Below are 19,122 nucleotides of genomic sequence, written 5' to 3'. Positions count from 1 at the left end.
TGATTTACAATGTTAATTTCTGCTGTACAGCGCAATGATTCAGTGATCTATATATATATATATATACATTCTTTTTGTATATTCTTTTCCATATGGTTATCACAGAATTCTTTTTCTTTTGGCCACATCATTCGGCTTGTGGAATCACTCTTTGGAAGAAAAGCTATGATCAACTTAGCATATTAGAAAGCAGAGACATAACTTTGCTGGCAAAGGTCCGTCCAATCAAATCTATGTTTCTTCCAGTAGTCATGTATGGATGTGAGAGTTGTACTATGAAGAAAGCTGAGCGTCGAAGAATTGCTGCTTTTGAACTGTGGTGTTGGAGAAGACTCTTGAGAGTCCCTTGGACTGCAAGGAGATCCAACCAGTTAGTCCTAAAGGAAATCAGTCCTGAATATTCATTGGAAGGACTGATGTTGAAGCTGAAACTCCAATCCTTTGGCCACCTGATGCAAAGAACAGACTCCTTGGAAAAGACCCTGATGCTGGGAAAGACTTGAGGCAGGAGGAGAAGGGGATAACAGGATTAGATGGTTGGATGGCAATACTGACTGATGGACATGAGTTTGAGCAAGCTTCAGGAGGTAGTGAAGCACACAGGGAAGCCTGGTGTGCTACAGTCCCTGGGGTCACAGAGAGTCAGACACGACTGAGTGACTGAACTGAACTGAACTGACCAGGAACTGAACCTGGCCAGGGCCACCTTGGTGAAAGGACTGCTGGGGGATTCTCTGTCACAAGACACTGAATACAGTTCCCTGTGCTATACAGTAAGACCTTGTTGCTTATAGAATCTCCTACGTTGGCAGAGGCCTGGCCATGACAAATGGAATGATCCATCTGCACAAGTGAAAAACATCTTCAGTGGGACTTCCTGGTGGGGCAGGGGCTATGACTGAACTCCCAATGCAGGGAGCCCAGGTCAGGGAACTAGATCCCACAAGCTACAACTAAAGATACAGCATGCTACAAGGAAAATAAAAAATCCTGCATGCTGCAACTAAGACCTGGCACAAGCCAAATAAATAAATATTAAAAAAAAGAAAAAAAGAAAAACATTCTTAATGATTCCTCTTCACTCCCAGTCAGAGCATTTCACAAACTGGAAAGTAGCTGGTTTCAGAGATCAATTTCTGAAAGTCTCTTAAAGAGAACGACATTTAGGCCAGCAGTACTAAAGTTTAGCTGTCATAGGTCCCCATACACTTTCCTGCCTCTGCTACCAGCAAGCCGTACCCTGCTCTCAGAGGTCTTAGTTTTCTTATCTTCATGGTGTGTGTTAGTTGCTCAGTCGTGTCCGACTCTTTGCAACCCCATGGACTGTGGCCTGCCAGCCTTCTCTGTCCATGGGAATTCTCCAGGCAAGAAGACTGGATTGGGTTGCTTGCCCTCCTCCAGGATACCTTCCTGACTCAGGGATCGAACCCATGTCTCCTGCATTACAGGCGGATTCTGTATCACTGAGCCACTGCGGAAGCCTAGTATGTTAAATAATTCAGTGTAAAATACGGTAGTCAGGCTCTTAGTCATCACCCAGAGAGGTGGTTTGGAAGTTGGAAAGCTGGGGTCTAAAACAGAATATTGCCAGGGAGGCAAGGGTGGCTCAGAGAAGTGACTGGTTTGCTCAAGAACACACACTAGTTAGTGTCAGAGCCCAAACTTGAGCGCAAATCTGTACCTACTTCTCATTTGCTCCATGACCTGCAGTAAAAGCACTTAATTCCTCCTGGACTTCAGTTTCAGATCAGATCAGTCGCTCAGTCGTGTCCGACTCTTTTCGACCCCATGAATCGCAGCATGCAGGGCCTCCCTGTCCATCACCAACTCCCAGAGTTCACTCAGACTTACATCCATCGAGTCAGTGATACCATCCAGCCATCTCATCCTCTGTCGTCCCCTTCTCCTCTTGCCCCCAATCCCTCCCAGCATCAGAGTCTTTTCCAATGAGTCAACTCTTCGCATGAGGTGGCCAAAGTACTAGAGTTTCAGCTTTAGCATCATTCCTTCCAAAGAAATCCCAGGGCTGATCTCCTTCAGAATGGACTGGTTGGACCTCCTTGCAGTCCAAGGGACTCTCAAGAGTCTTCTCCAACACCACAGTTCAAAAGCAGCAATTCTTCAGCGCTCAGCCTTCTTCACAGTCCAACTCTCACATCCATACATGACCACAGGAAAAATCATAGCCTTGACTAGATGAACCTTTGTTGGCAAAGTAATGTCTCTGCTTTTGAATATGCTATCTAGGTTGGTCATAACTTTCCTTCCAAGGAGTAAGCGTCTTTTAATTTCTTGGCTGCAGTCACCATCTGTAGTGATTTTGGAGCCCATAAAAATAAAGTCTGACACTGTTTCCACTGTTTCCCCATCTATTTCCCATGAAGTGATGGGACCGGATGCCATGATCTTCGTTTTCTGAATGTTGAGCTTTAAGCCAACTTTTTCACTCTCCATTTTCACTTTCATCAAGAGGCTTTTGAGTTCCTCTTCACTTTCTGCCATAAGGGTGGTGTCATCTGCATATCTGAGGTTATTGATATTTCTCCCGGCAATCTTGATTCCAGCTTGTGCTTCTTCTAGTCCAGCGTTTCTCATGAGGTACTCTGCATATAAGTTAAATAAACAGGGTGACAATATACAGCCTTGACCAACTCCTTTTCCTATTTGGAACCAGTCTGTTGTTCCATGTCCAGTTCTAACTGTTGCTTCCTGACCTGCATACAAATTTCTCAAGAGGCAGATCAGGTGGTCTGGTATTCCCATCTCTTTAAGAATTTTCCACAGTTTATTGTGATCCACACAGTCAAAGGCTTTGGCATAGTCAATAAAGCAGAAATAGATGTTTTTCTGGAACTCTTTTGCTTTTTCCATGATCCAGCGGATGTTGGCAATTTGATCTCTGGTTCCTCTGCCTTTTCTAAAACCAGCTTGAACATCAGGAAGTTCACGGTTCACATATTGCTGAAGCCTGGCTTGGAGAATTTTGAGCATTACTTTACTTTCCTACAAAAGCTGTGATCCCTTGGTTTAGTTGCTAAATGATATCTGACTCTTTCAACCCCATGGACCAAAGCCCACCCGGCTCCTCTATCCATGGGCTTTCCCTGGGAAGAATACTGGAGTGGGTTGCCGTTTCCTTCTCCAGTTATATGATCCCTTATAACTCTAAAACTGTGTGACTCAAAAGACATTTTAATTATCTTTATTTGAATATCCTTAATGTAAAAAGTGACTCTAAATTCTTAGTTTAGACTCTAAATACCTAATATTTGTCACTTAACATGTGTTCTCAAATATTATCAGGGTATCTTTTGATGGGTGTGCTAACTCCCTAACTAGATTCTATGTTTTCCGTGATATCAAGGTGCATTGTATTCTCATATAGGCCCAACATGGTGTTTCATACTTGGAAGGTTATAAATATTTCTTAATTAATCATAGTGCTCTGATGTAATAATACATAATGATAAATTGTAATATATATATTGATATATATAATGCTGTATAATAATAAATATGATGGCATATATAATATCATTTGTTAAACTCTTCCTATGTACCAGTCACCAGGGCTTCCTTGGTGGCTTAGTAGTAAAGAATCTGATGGCCAATGCAGGATTCGTGGGTTCAATCCCTGGGTCAGGAAGATCTCCTGGAAAAGGAAATGGCAACCCACTCCAGAATTCTTGCCCGGGAAATCCCATGGACAGAGGAGCCTGGCGGGCTACATTGCTTGGGGTCGCAGAGTCAGACATGACTTAGCGACTAAACAGCAAGAGTAACATCAGTGTGTCAGGCATTGTGCTAAATGCTTTACATTTGTTACCTCATTTAATTCTGACCACAACCCTTATTGGTATATTTCTATGCTTAATTTCAAAGAAGGAAACAGACCTTTGGATCAGTAAAATGACTCGCCTGGAGTCACACAACTGGAAGCTACCAAGATCTGTTTGTTGTAGAGCCAGGATCTTAACCACTGTGCCAGAGGGCCTCCAGAGTATCTTGGCTCTGAATGGAACCAGCACTACTTCAAGAGTGGATGTGAGAACATAAATACAATTACTGGTAAAGCAGGTTCTGACCACATACCCTGAAGCCCTATCCATCACCACTCTCTGCTCCCTCCCTCCAAAATAAATAATAATAATACAACCCAGCTTAGGCTGCAGCAGAGACAGTAGTTAGCTACAAGCCAGCAACCGTTAGCCCTTCCTCCTCTGTACCTAAATCCAAATTTGTTCTCCCACTTTACAGAACTGTGAACTTCAGGGGAAACCTAGCTTTTCCCTAGCCCCTGCAGGCAGTGGAGGTGGTAAATCTTGACTTAGTTTAAGATGATTCAGTCCTCTTGACCAAACTGCTCTTTTTAGGCATGGGCAAGTAATGCAATTCTATCCAGTGAAATTTGAGCAGCAGTTTTTAAATTTTCATTTATGTAAGCGTGACTGGTCCCTGAGTACTTAAATTCGGATTCCATCTTCACCATTTTCTAACTCGATGGGTTTGGGCAAGTTTACTAACGCTTTCCTGGACTTCAGGTTCTTCAACTGAAACATAATTATGGCACTCTCTCAGAGTCAGTGTCAAGACTCACAATGTTACGTGCAGGGAACTGTACCTGATGCATAGTAAGGGCTCAGGAAGCAGCTGTTGTATTTGTTCTCCTTTATTGCACAACTAATTGCCCCCAGATTTAGAGGCTGAAAACAGCTGATCGGTGGATGAAGAACCTGGGAGCGACTGGGAGGCTCTGGCTGTCTGACAGAGGTGTTGGTCAGGGCTGTGGTCGTTGCCTGGGAAATCTTCCAGGCTCACCCATGCTCATCACACAGCTGCCTGTGACACAGTAGCTGATGTCCACCATTTCCACAGAAGCAGGCGATTCAAAAGAGACAACACCCAAGACAGAAGCCACAGTCTTTTTTTATCTCCAAAGTGGCACCCTATTACTTCTGTCAAATTCTACTCATTAGAAGCAAGGTAGTAACTCTAGCCCATTTTCAAGGAGACGAGATGGCACAAAGGTGTGAACTCTAAGAGGTGAGACTACTGGGGGCCACTGAAGAGGCGATGACAGCTACTGGTTGGTTTTTGTGTGTGTTTGTTTTACAGAGTCTACACTTTTGTTACTTCTCCTTTGTACTTTCCCTTTAAATGATACAATTCCTCTATTAGACCCAAGTTAAAAAAAAAAGATCCTCCATGACATTGCTTGTCTCCAATTTAACTCTTTCATGTATCAGAGTAATAAACAGATTTGTTCTTTGTCCCTTCTAAAGCCTGCCATGGGTCCTCTTAGGTTTTACAAGCAGCGTATGTTCAGCATTTTAGAGTTACAAGCATAATTGCCTCCTCAGTCTCTTTCTACTTCAAGCAGTAAATACCCAGCTGCTTCCCTGTCTCTGATTTCCTTCTGATCTCACCTTCCTCCCTTTAGGGAGAAGCAATATCCTCCAGGGCCCCTAACACTCCCATCCTCCTGGGAGTGAAGAGGAGACTTTGTCCCACGAGCTTTGGCTTCTCAGATACTATTCCTTCAGTACGCAGCGAAAGCACTTTTCTTTTTTGTCTCAAGCAACAGGTGGGATCTTGGTTCCCCAACCAAGGATGTAACCCACACCCCTTTGCAATGGAAGCTCAGAGCCTTAACCACTGGACCACCAGTAAAGTCCAAAAAAAAAAGCTTTTAAAATGTGCATTCTTAAAATAAATAAATAAAATAAAATGTGCATTCTTTTGTAGTTAGGGATAAATTGGTAGATTGGGATTGACATATACACACTACCATATATAAAATAAATAACTAAAAACAACCCACTGTATAGCTCAGGGGACTCTACTCAGTACTGTGTGATGATGATTATGGGATAAGAATCCAAAAAGGAGTGGAGGGACTTTCCTGGCGGCCCCAGTGGTTAAGACTCCACGCTTCCATTGGAGGAGTCACAGGTTGATCCCTGGTCAGGGACGTAAGATCAAGTAGCATGCCCAGGGGTATGGCCAAAAAAAAAAAAAAAGAGAGAGAGAGAGAAGTAATATTATTTTATAAAAAATAAAATAAAAAAGAGTGGATATATGCATATATATAACTGATTCACTCTGTTGCACACCTGAAACTAACACAACATTGTAAATCGACTATGCTCCAATAAAAGCTAACTTAAAAAATAATAAAATGTGCACTCCTTTAACCTAATGTATTCCATTTATAGAAATGTATCCTAAGATACTAAGAATGGCCCCAAAGAATGGTTTTCCATTGCAATAATTTTTAATCATTGTGAAAAAAATTGGAAACTAAATGCATCAATAAAAAGTGATGTGCATGTGTGGGTGCTCAGTAGCTTCAGTCGTGTCTGATTCTTTGTGATCCCATGAACTGTAGCCTGCCAGGCTCCTCTGTCCATGGGGATTCTCCAGGCAAGAATACTGGAGTGGGTTGTCGTTTCCTCCTCCAGGGGATCTTCCAGACCCAGGGATTGAACCCACGTCTCTTACGTCTCCTGCATTGGCAGGTGGGTTCTTTACTATTAGCACCAAGTTGAGTACATTAAGCCATGTACAAAGGGCTACAGAATCTGCAGCGATTAAAACACAATTGTACTGGGTGAAGCCATAAGCAATTGTTGTTTTTGTAGTTCAAAACTGGTTAAATTTTGGTAATTCATATGGTTCAGCCAAACAGAAGAATATTTTTTGATATACAAATAGATTTACAGCCTACTGAGTGAAAAAAAGTCGAGTACCACAGTATTTATGGAACGATCTCATTTTTGTGTTGACAAACACACACAAATATATTTGTGAAGAAAAAATCCAGCAAAGCACACACCAAAATGTTAACAGTAGTTGTCTTTGGGGCACAGAATTATCCTTGTTCCAAAAATGAAGTTTCTGCTTTTTTTCCAGTCAATACTTCCTATTGGTGTAATGTTTACAGATTTGTAAATGAGTAAACTAGAACCTCAAAAAAGCATAAGATGCTAAACTCCAAGAGGCCAACCCTACATTCTTATTTTTCATAGTAATGGGTAATGCATTAAGCACAGCAGAAGCTAAACAGCTTTTCCGCAGGGAGCGGACGTGCCAGGCCCAGTCGGCAGGAGCGGAGTCTTCCCGTGCAGGGATGGCCAAGCCTCGGATGCTCCAAGGACAGGCTTCTCTAAGTGACTGCTCCCGGTTTGGGAAAGCAGAGAGACAGAAGAAACGTGCATGTCCCTCAGGACTTCTGTACCGCATTTGCTCTCTCTTCTTCCAGCCATAGCCCGGGTTTTGCTTGGGGATTCTCTCCGCCATAGCTTAGCCATAGTCTAGGGGTGGATGCGTGACCCAGACTTGAACTAACCAGCGAGTCACATTCGTGCAAAGTGAGCACGTGACCCGAGAGAAGCCGCGGAAAAATGAACTCCAGCTCCTCTGCGCCCTCTGCCGGTCTTTCTGATGAATTTTTCTTTATCCTTTATTTTAAAAATTAAATTTTAAGATTGACGTATAGTTGGTGGCGAGTCTTCCCTAGTAGCTCAGTTGGTAAAGAATACGCCTACAATGCAGGAGACCCCAGTTTGATTCCTAGGTTGGGCAGATCCCCTGGAGGAAGGCATGGCATGCCTGGAAAATCCTCATGGACAGAGGAACCTGGTGGACTACAGTCCTTGGAGGTGCAAAGACGCGACTGAGCAACTAAGCACAGCACACCGTTGTCGGCTCAGTGGTCAAGAACTCGCTTGCCAACGCAAGTTCAATCCCTGGGCTGGGAAGATCCCCTGGAGAAGGGAATGAATGGCTACCCACTCTAGTATTCTTGCCTAGGTAATCTAATGGACAGAGGAGCCTGGCGGGCTGCAGTTCATGCGCTCACAGAAGAATCGGACACTGAGCAAGTAAAACAACAACAGATAGTCGATTTCCAATGTTGTGCCTGTTGAATTTTAAATTCAGTTATATCGCATTACTTTCTTCTCACTCACCCATATTGTGTGATTATTCCATTTGTATTCATTTTCTGTTCTTATTCCATGGCTGTATTACTTTTACCACGATGATCTATTCCTGCCTAATTAATCACCTCAAAACTAGTGGCTTGAAACAATAAAGATCACATATTATCTTTCTCCGTTTCCATGGGTCGGGAACTCAGACAGGGCTGAGCAGGTATGGCCTGTCTCTTTTACATGATGTCTGGGCCCTCGGCAGAAAGACCCTGAGGCTGGGGACCTAGAATCACCTGAAGTCTCCTCACGCCCTTGTCTGGCCAGTGACACTGAGGTCAGGGACCCACGGGCAAGTAGTGGCTGGTATCTGCCAGAACACAGCATTTTGTCTGCCAGGCCTTTCCAGGTGCGCTTCCTTGAAATGTGAATCAGAACCCCAGACAAGACTATATACAACTCTTGGTTGTTATGCCTCTGAAGTCTATTTTTTTTAATTATTTTTTTAAATATTTATTTTAATTGGAAGATGATTACAATATTGTGATGGTTTTTGCCATATGTCAACATGAAGCCTCTGAATTTTCCTAAAGTGCCCCTCCCTTTTTCCATGCCATGGCCTTGTTGAATCTCCAATGTTAGAAGACATATAAGAAACACTTTTATATTCCCCAGACTATCTCAGCATGGCCTGTAGAGAGTCTAAGGGGTGGCACTGGTCTTTGCTAGAAAGGCTGCAGATGTGACTTGGAGTCTAGTGGAGTTGTTTTAGCCTCACATGTCAGACTGCAGCCCTTGGCGTTTCATTCCCACAGCAACCCCTGTACTCTGAAATACAGACTTTTGATAGAGACATGTTTTCCTCCCAGACTTTTGAATAACCCTATCCATGCAAAGTTATCTTTGGATCAAAAGAGATCCAGGAGAAGGCAGGGACCCAAAATACTGAATTCTTTCTGCAGGGGCCATGGTGCCCCGTGGACGCCCTGCAACACTCCCTTAAGCTGACATACAAAGTACTTCTAAAGCAAAAAGACTGAAGAATTCTCTGCTTGAATTCTTGTTTCAGAGTATTACTGAGATAAGTGTGAGACAAGCGGATTCACCTTTGGTGGGGAGCCTTGTACCTCCTTCCTGTATGAGGATTTGCCCACTGCATTCCCTGAAAGCTCAGTTAGTAAAGAATCCTCCTGCAATGCAGGAGACCCTGGTTTGATTCCTGGGTCAGGAAGATCCACCGGAGAAGGAATAGGCTACCCACTCCAGTATTCTTGGGCTTCCCTTGTGGCTCAGTTGGTAAAGAATCCGCCCGCAATGCAGGAGACCTGAGTTCGATCCCTGGGTTGGGAAGATCCCCTGGAGAAGGGAAAGGCTACCCACTCCAGTATTCTGGCCTGGAGAATTCCATGGATTGTATAGTCCATGGGGTCACAAAGAGTCAGACATGACTGAGTGACTTTCACTTCACTTAGTTTCCCAGGACAGCTGGAACAATGTCCTAAAACAACAGAAATGGATTGTCTCACAGTCTGGAGGCGAAAAGTCAAAAGCAAGGAGGCTGTACCGCCAGCTCTCTGAAGGCGCCAGAGAAGGATCAGTTGCACGCTGCACTCTCTCTTTTTTAAAAAAATAATTGCATTTATTTTTATTTTTGGTTGTGCTGGGTCTTTGGTGCTCTGTGGGCTTTCTCTGGTTTCGCAAAGTGAGGGCTGCTCTCTAGCTGTGGTGCATGGGCCTCTCTAGCTGTGGTGCGTGGGCCTCTCTTGCTGTGGAGCACGGGCTCCAGGGTGCATGGACTTCAGTAGTTGCCGTTCTTAGGCCTAGAGCACTGGCTCGGTAGGTGTGGCTTAGTTGGGCTTAGTTGCTCCACAGCTTATGGGATCTTCCCGGACCAGGAATCGAACCCGTGTCTCCTGGGGATTCTTTACCACTGAGCCACCAGGGAAGCCCCATGCCTCCGTGTAGCTTCTGGTGGTGTCCAGCAATCTTCAGCAGTCCTTGCTTGTAGACGCATCACCCAGTCTCTGCCTCTGTCATCACATGGCTTTCTCTCCATGTATTTCTCAGTTTTCTTTTCTTAGAAGAGCACCAGTCATTGGATCAGGGCCCACACTAATCCAGTATGACCTTATTCTAACCAATTACATCTTCTGGTTGTTGTTCAGTCACTAAGTCGTGTCCAACTCTTTGCGACCCCATGGACTGCAGCACGCCAGGCTTCCCTAGCCTTCAGTATCTCCCAGAATTTTCTCAAACTCATGTCCATTGAGTTGATGATGCCTTCCAACTATCTCATCCTCTCTCACCCCCTTTTCCTTTATATCTGCAAAATTGCTATTTCAAATAAGATCACATTCTGTGGTTCCAGGTGAACATGAATCCTTGGAAGACCCTATTCAATTCAGAGCCCTGACCCTGAGTCTGATGAGAATGCAAAAGATGTGAAACCCACCCACTTTTATAGTCTGAGAACACCTGATACACACTTTCCCAGTCTCCCTGTCAGGCACACTCACGTGTGTGGACTGGGCTTTGCCAGTGGACACCCCCACAGAGGATTTTGTATCTGGAGCTGGAGTTCTTTCGTAAAGAATCACAGGAAGAGAAATTCTTCTAGCTGGTCATGTGTATTTGTCAGCCTTGGTGGCTCAGACGGTAAAGTGTCTGTCTCCAATGCGGGAGACCCAGGTTCGATCCCTGGATTGGGAAGATCCCCTGGAGAAGGAAATGGCAATCCACTCCAGGACTATTGCCTGGAAAATCCCATGGACAGAGGAGCCTGGTAGGCTACAGCCCATGGGGTTGCAAAGAGTCGGACACGACTGAGCGACTTCACTTTCACTTTCTTTATAGGTAACATATATTGGGCTTCCCAGGTGGCTCAGTGGTAAAGAATCCACCTGCCAATGCAGGAGATGCAGATTTGATCCCTAGGTCGGGAAGATCCCCTGGAGGAGGAAATGGCAACCTACTCCAGTATTCGTGCCTGGGAAATTCCATGGACAGAGGACCCTGGTGGGCTACAGTCCATGGGATCAAAAAGAGTTGAACACGACTGAGCAAGTGAGCAAGCACAAAGGCGTGGGTACCGAGTACTGGTGCTTAGTCCCTCAGTCATGTCCGACCTTTTGTGACCCCATGGACTGTAGCCCACCAGGCTCCTCTGTCCATGGGGAGTCTCCAGGCAAGAATACTGGAGTGGGTTGCCATGCCCTCCTCCATGGGTAGGGGATCTTCCCAACCCAGGGATTGAACCCAGGTCTCCTGCATTGCAGGCAGATTCTTTACTGTCTGAGCCACCAGGGAAGCCTCAACAAGTACCACCCCCACCCACCTAATCTCAGTGGTTTCCAACAGCCCCAAACATGGGTTTCTCATTCATGGTTCTGTGGCTGGACTGTGCCTTGGCTGGTTTCTCCCGGGAGCCCCCGGGCTGGGCTCCAAGATGTTTGCTGGGATCAGGAGTACTCCATGTTTTTCCAGAGCTTGGGCTGGAGGAACAGCAGCTCCCTGGAGTAGGCTCTTCTCGTACAAGAAGGCAGGAGCGCAAGAGCAGGGCAGAAACACTGCTCAGAAAGGGCACACAGTCACCTTTCCCAAATTCCGTGTGTCAGTGCAGGTCACACAACCAAGCCCCAAACCAGCAAGGCAGGCAGGCATAGGATGGAAGAGGGGTGAAGGAATTCTTCCTGGAAAATAACAGAATTGGACTTCCCTGGTGGTACAGTGGATGAGAATCCACCTGCCAATGCAGGGGACACGGGTTCAATTCCTGGTCTGGGAAGATTCCACATGCTACGGAGCAACTAATCCTGTGTACCGCAACTACTGAGAGCTTCTCTGCCGGCTCAAACAGTAAAGAATCTGCCTGCAATGCAGGAGACCGGGTTTGATCCCTGAGTAGGGAGGATCCCCTGGAGAAGGGAACGGCAACCCACTCCAGTATTCTTCCCTGGAGAATCCCATGGACAGAGGAGTCTGGCGGGCTACAGTCCGTGGGGTCGCAAAGAGTCGGACATGCCTGAGCAACTCACACTTTGCTTTCACTTTCACCGCAACCGCTGAGCCTGTATGCTGCAGCTGCACATAGCCTGCATGCTGAGCTTCTAAAATTCATGTGCCTGAAGCCTGTGCTGCATAACAATGAGAAGCCTGCGCACTGCAACCAAGCAGTAGCCCCCTGCTCTCTGCAACTAGAGAAAGTCTGCATGAAGCAATGAAGACCCAGCACAACCAAAAAAGAAAATAACAGAATCTACCACACCAGGGCAGCAACATAAGATGCTAGATGGCAGCGGGTGTCCTTTCTGGGCTGGTTCTGGGCTGTGATCCTACCAGTATTTCTGGGCCAATTTCTAATTTTGGTTCTCAAGCCAGTTTTGTGAGCCTCTGGTCGGTTCCTTTTCAGTTTCAGTCAGTGGCTTCTGTGGCTTGTGACTCAGGATTTCATCCCGTTAACTCCTCCCTGGCCTTAAACATGGCTTGGGGGTCTCCAGCCTAGTGTTTCTCAGTCCCAAGCCCACCCATCTGCCCGCTCTGGGGATGGAACTCTGAAAATCACATTGCAGACCTTGCCAGCTGACTTTCTGATGGGTCCAGCCCATCTAGAGAAAAGTTGGCAGGGAGGAAGCGAGGAGGGGTATCTTTTCTACTGCTTGAAGCCCTTGTCCGAGTTGTCTTGGAACTGCGGTTTGTCCCAGCCTCCGGATTTCTCCAGCATCTCCGAGCCTGCTCCCTTGTGTCTTGTGCTGTGTTCCCGCAGTGGTGGGGCAGTGCCCCCTCCTGGGGGGTGTTTTCTGATGCAGTTTATTGATGCTTGGATCATCTCTAATCATCGCTCCAGGTTGCAAACCTCCACTCAAGTTTGTCATGTCCCAACTAAGTACAGCCCTGGACCTTCTTCCAAGCCCTGCCTGTGGGTGGCCAGGCATGCCCTTGGGGCCTCCAGAGTCCTGGAGCATTTCAGGGAGGCATCGGCAGTGCATAGTCATCATGGACAGAACACAGTCCTGTGGCATTGCCGGGCGTTGTCCCTGCCGGGAACCTGATCGGTCCTGCGTGCAGACCACAGAGGAGTCTGTATCCAGAACCTCCCAGGAGAAGCTGGTGAGGTTCCAGCAAGGCCCCGGGGACTCAATAGGGCTTCACACGCAGCCCTTCCCACTTAATCCCTTTGCACAAAAGCCCTAGTCTCTCTCCCTTTCCTGGTAGAGCCTTGATGGGCCAATAAAACTGGACACTAAATCATTATCCACTGAAAAACTAGTTTCCCTTGCCCTGAGGGCTGGAAGGACTCATTCTTCATCTACTACTGGAAAGGGAAGGGAAATATTCAGAAATATTTGCCCCGAGGGGATGTGCTTGGGGTGGGGGTGGGGGGAGACTCCCTTCCTAGACTGTGTTGAATCCTTCCAAAGCAGGGAAGAAAAACAAAACTGTTAAATTTTCCTATTTAGAAAGTTCATATGCTGCCCCAGCTTTTAAACGAAAATAAACTTAAAAATACAAACAAAAAGTCATGAACTTCGAATTAACATTAAATCAACGTGATGGATGATGTTTTACCAACACTAGATTACTGTGAATCACTGGTGTGTGGTTTACTGGGAGAAAGATGTTTTTTCAACTTGACTTTTTTTTTGGATAATGGACCATTATTTGAGTCACTGACATTTTCACTGTCGATTTTTTTGTTTTGTTTTGAATAATAAACTCCTTTTAAACCACCTATCTATTATTTTAATGAGTCAATCAATTTAATTGTGCAGTCTGCCAAATATAATCAGAAAATATTTTTTAAAGTATTTAATGAAATTCTTTTATTGTTTTTACTACATTTAACTGCTAATGCATATTGTTGCAAGTTGGATGGGAAGAAGATGACAGCTGCAAAGTCTATCATCTTGTAAGACCACACAATTCTCTTGCCATCTTTCTCTCTTTGAACTCTGGTGAAGCATTTGTCTTCAATGATATAGCACACTGATTCATCTGCCATGAACATGACCTTAATCCAAATGGAAAAGCAGGTTTAACATGGTGAAGCGGCAGTTGGTTCTGGTGTGGTCATCTAGGTGATCCAAAAGTGAAAATAGAACATTCAAAACGTTTGGTAGAACTCATAACCCCCCAGGAATATGCCTGTGGACCTCAAGTTGAGAAGCACCACCCAGAATTCCATAGGGGAAAAAAAGAGGGATTGCTCAGTGGCTATGTGCATGAGCCCGGGAGATTCTCTCTGCTGACTAGCAGAAACAGCCTGGGAAGCGCCCAGTAGGTGGAAGGATGTGGGGGTGAGTTTCCAGCCACACGTGCAGACACCTCCTATACATCTGAGGAGGAGGCAGTCTCTTCCAGAAAGCTGGTCGCAATCCTGGCCAGAGTAACAACATAAGATACACGGTTGCCTTTCCACTGTCCTTCCTGGAGACTCGAGCTGTAAATTTCCCCAAGAAGGCTGAAATGAGTATGGTCTGAAAAAAATAGAAGGAAAATAAACAGTAAATAATAAAGACTGCTTTGACTCTCCATGAACAATACTTTACAGAGCGACAGGCAAACACATATGTTGGATTTTCTGGTTCAGCTCCGATCTGTTCTTCTTTCTATGAAGTGTCCTACCAGGAATTCCCCGGTGGTCCAGTGGTTATGACTCTGTGCATTCACTGCCAAGTTCCTCTGGTTGAAGAGCTAAGATCCCATAAGTCGTGCAGCCAAAAAAAAAAAAAATTGAAAAATACTTCTCCTTGATTAGAAAAGTCAGATTCATCATAAAAAATCTGGAAAACACAATAAAGTGGGTAGGAATCAAACAAATTTCTACAGCTCAGAGATAATCACCAACTTAAAAAATTTTTTTTTTACTTGAAGTAGAGTTGATTTACAATATTGTGTTAGTTTCTGGTGTACAGTCGAGTGATTCAGTTATGCATATGTATATCTTTTTTTTGGTTCTTTTCCATTACAGTGCATTACAAGATATTGAATATATTTCCCTGTACTACGCAGTAGATCCTGTTCATCTGTTTCACATGTCGTAGTTTGTATCTGCTGATCCCAGACTCCTAATGCATCCCTCCCCTGCCCTTTTCCCCTTTGGTAACTGGAAGTTTGTTTTCTATGTCTGTGAGTCTGATTCTGTTTAGCAAATAAGTTCCTTTGTATAATTTTTTAGAATTCACATACAAGTGTGATATCAATGATATTTGTCTTTCTCTGTGTGACTTGCCTCACTTAGTATGATCATCTCTGGGTCCATCCATGTTGTGGCAAATGGTATTATTTCATTCTTTTTTATGGCTGAGTAATAGTCCATTATAGGGCTTCCCAGGTGACCCTATAAGGGGGCAGGTGGCCCTAAAAGAATCCACCTCCAATGCAGGAGACACAGATTCATCCCTGATTGGGAACATCCTCTGGAGAAGAGAATGGCTACCCACTCTGGTATCCTTGCCTGGAGAATCTCATGGACAGAAGAGCCTGGCGGGCTATAGTTCATGGGGTCGCAAAGAGTCGGACACGACTGAGCATGCCTGCACCTATGTATCTCTCACGTTTTCTTTTTATCTGTTCGGTTGTCAGTGGACACTTAGGTTGCTACTACTTCCACATCTTGGCTATTGTAAATAGTACTGCAGTGAACACCAGGGTGCATGTATCTTTTTAAATTAAAGTTTTCTCCAGATATGGGCCCAGGAGCGGGATTGCTGGGCAATTTGGTAACTCAATTTTTAGTTTTCTGAGGAATCTCAATACTGTTTTCCACAGTGGCTGTACCCAATTACCTTCTCACCAACAGTATAAGAGGGTTCCCTTTTCTCCACACCCTCTCCAGCATTTATGACTTATAGACTTTTTGATGATGGTCATTCTGACTGTTTGGAGGTGACACCTCATTGTAGTTTTAATTTGCGTTTCTCTAATAATTAGGGAATGTTGAGCATCTTTTCATGCGCCTATCAGATGCCTTCTTCAGAGAAATGTCTGCTTAACTCTTCTGCCATTTTTCCATTGGGTCATTTGCTTTGTTGTTACTGAGCTGTTTGTATATTTTGGAAAGTAGGCCCTTGTCAGTCGCATCATTTGCAAATATTTTTTCCCTGTCTATAGGTTGTCTTTTCATTTTATTTATTGTTTCCTTTGCTGTGCAAAACTTATATGTTGAATTAGATTCCATTTGTTTATTTTATTTCTTATTGCCTTGGGAGACTGACCTAAGAGAACATTGCTATGACTTATCTTAGAAAGTGTTTTGCCTATGTTTTCTTCTAGGAGCTTTATGGTATTATCTTTAAGTCTTTAAGCCATTTTGAATTTTTTTGTGTGTGTATGGTGTGAGGGAGTGTTCTAACTTTACTGATTTATGTGTGGGATGTCCAACTTTCCCAATACCACTTGCTAAAGACACTGTCTCTTCTACATTGTATAGTCTTGCCTCCTTTGTTGAATTGACCATATGTGTGTGGATACCACTAACTTTCCAAAGTATGTTCCTCCACTCCTTTGTGGTGTAAATTTCCTTTCCTAGAATATAGTTATAAATCATACCATGAGTAGCATTCGATAGAACTTCCCCTGACCCCTACCAAGCACTATTATGACATAAGCGTTTCTCCCATGATTCACTAGGAAAGCACTCACACTTGAAAATAGATTTTGGAGATTCTATCTTTGTCAGTTCATTACGTAAATGCCAAAAAATGTTTTCATTGAGAAATAATCATAACCGCACAAGAAGTTGAAAAACAGCACACAGCATTCCATGTACTCTCCGCCAGCTTCCCCTAATGGTGACGTCTTACGTAACTAACGGACGATATCAGGAAATATATTGACGTTGGTACAAATCTATAGAACTTATTCAGATTTAACCAGTTTTTTACATGTGCATGTTATTACCTCAATTTTATTTGACAGAGAAAACCAAGACTCAGATGGGTTTAGCATCTTCCCGAGCTGCCCTGCTCCTGAAGCTGGCATATAGACCTAGGTCTGTCTGATTTGGAAGTCTGCACATTTCTCACTTATTCTGAGGAGTAGAAGGAGCATCACGAGACAAATAATTTTTAGCAGGCGAAACACTGAAAACTTAAACAGCATCTCAGAATTGGTCTTAGTAACAAGGAGATCCAGGCTTGGTTCTACCACTAACTGTAAGATACTGAGAAAACTAAATTTCTATTGGCTTCAGAGTCATGAGCTGTTCTAAGATAGACAGGATGCCCACAGAAGGACAAGTGTATCAAACACACACACACACACACACACACACACTGTTGTTTTAATCCCTAAACATAGTAGCCCTCCTAAAAATGTTCTGGATGGAAAAACTTTAATAGAAACTCCTGAGTCTGGAGTTAAAAGGTTTAAATAAATTGATTGTAGTAGGGTTACATTTGATGTGAATTCGGATTGTGGAAGTCGCAAAGAGTAGGACACGACTGAGCGACTGAACTGAACTGAAATAATGGAAGAATATGAGTAAAGCCTGATTCTATGTCCCGTAGTAGAAATACAGAATCCCACCCAATTAAAATATTAGTATTAGCCAAGAATCCCTTCATTTCAAAACTGATGGGACTGGAGATTGTACACCATTCATAACTTGGCCACAGGGTGGCGCCACTTCAACGGGTAAGCAAACACGTCTGTTTTATCAGCGTAGAAACCACGGCGGTGTGTGCGGGTGTATTGGGACTTTGGGTTCAAGTGGTCTTAAAAGGGCTGAAGCTGATGTTGTAATACATTGATGTTGTAATCACTTTTGTGGAAAGGTTAGCTGAGCTAGATTGCTATGAAGAAGGCCAATCACTGTGTGCGTGCGCGTGTGCTAAATGGCTTCAGTCGTGTCCGACTCTTTGCGTCCCCATGGACTGTAGCCTGCCAGTCTCCTCTGTCCATGGGATTCTCCAGGCAAGGATACTGGAGTGGGTAGCCATTCGCTTCTCCAGGGGATCTTCCTGACCCAGAGATTGAACCCGCGTCTGTGTCTCCTGAATTGGCAGGCAGGTGCCACTAGCGCCACCTGCTGCTGCTGCTGCTAAGTCGCTTCAGTCGTGTCCGACTCTGTGCGACCCCATAGACGGCAGCCCACCAGGCTCCCCCGTCCATGGGACTTTCCAGGCAAGAGTACTGGTGTGAGGTGCCATCACCTGGGAAGCCCCAGTTTATGTGCCAGCGTTCCACACAATAATAGAAATGGTACAGAGAGCAAAGGTCCAATGAAACCACAAGACTACAATGGTTGTAAAATTTGTTTTCTGAGAATCATGCCCCCGACTTTAGAATGACTTCTGTGGGAAAATAATTCTAAAGAGTACTGAGTGTTAAATGATGTGAATCTTTAGCAACCCATCATTCTTAGGAAATGTGATAGATCAGATTCTAATACCTAAGTGTGGATCAGCTCAGCTCGAAGGGAAGTTCTGACCTACGAGTCTGTCCCAGAAAACCTAATTCCCTTCAAGATACAAGAGAGGAAGCAAGGAATTCCAGTGGTTGGGACTCTATGCTTCTACTGCAGGGGGCATGGGTTTGATTCCTGATCAGGGAACTAAGATCTTGAAAGCCACAAAACCAAAAGAAAAACAAAAAGCCTGAAAACCACAAGAGAAGAAACAGATTTTCGCTCCATTTTGTGCTCATCCCCCTTCCCTCTGCCTGGTTCTCGTTCCCACCCATCCACTTCCACAGCCGAGCTTTTGTCAGTGTCTTTTCCTTTCCTCAATAATGAGGAAACTGAGGCTCAGAGAGGTTAAGTAATTTCCCGAAGATCTCACAGCTGGCAATCAGCAGAGTTGGAATTTGAACCTAAGTAAGCTGAGCACCGAAGAATTGATGCTTTTGAACTGTGGTGTTGGAGAAGACTCTTGAGAGTCCCTTGAACTGCAAGGAGATCCAACCAGTCCATTCTGAAGGAGATCAGTCCTGGGTGTTCATTGGAAGGAGTGATGCTAAAGCTGAAACTCCAGTACTTTACCCACCTCATGCGAAGAGTTGACTCATTGGAAAAGACTCTGATGCTGGGAGGGATTAGGGGCAGGAGGAGAAGGGGATGACAGAGGATGAGATGGCTGGATGGCATCACCGACTTGATGGACATGAGTCTGAGTGAACTCCGGGAGTTGGTGATGGACAGGGAGGCCTGGCGTGCTGCGATTCATGGGGTTGCAGAGAGTCGGAAAGGACTGAG

Source organism: Bos indicus, chromosome 21 (assembly GCF_029378745.1).
Source record: "Bos indicus isolate NIAB-ARS_2022 breed Sahiwal x Tharparkar chromosome 21, NIAB-ARS_B.indTharparkar_mat_pri_1.0, whole genome shotgun sequence".
Lineage (NCBI taxonomy): Eukaryota > Metazoa > Chordata > Mammalia > Artiodactyla > Bovidae > Bos > Bos indicus.
This window is presented reverse-complemented; position numbering follows the sequence as displayed.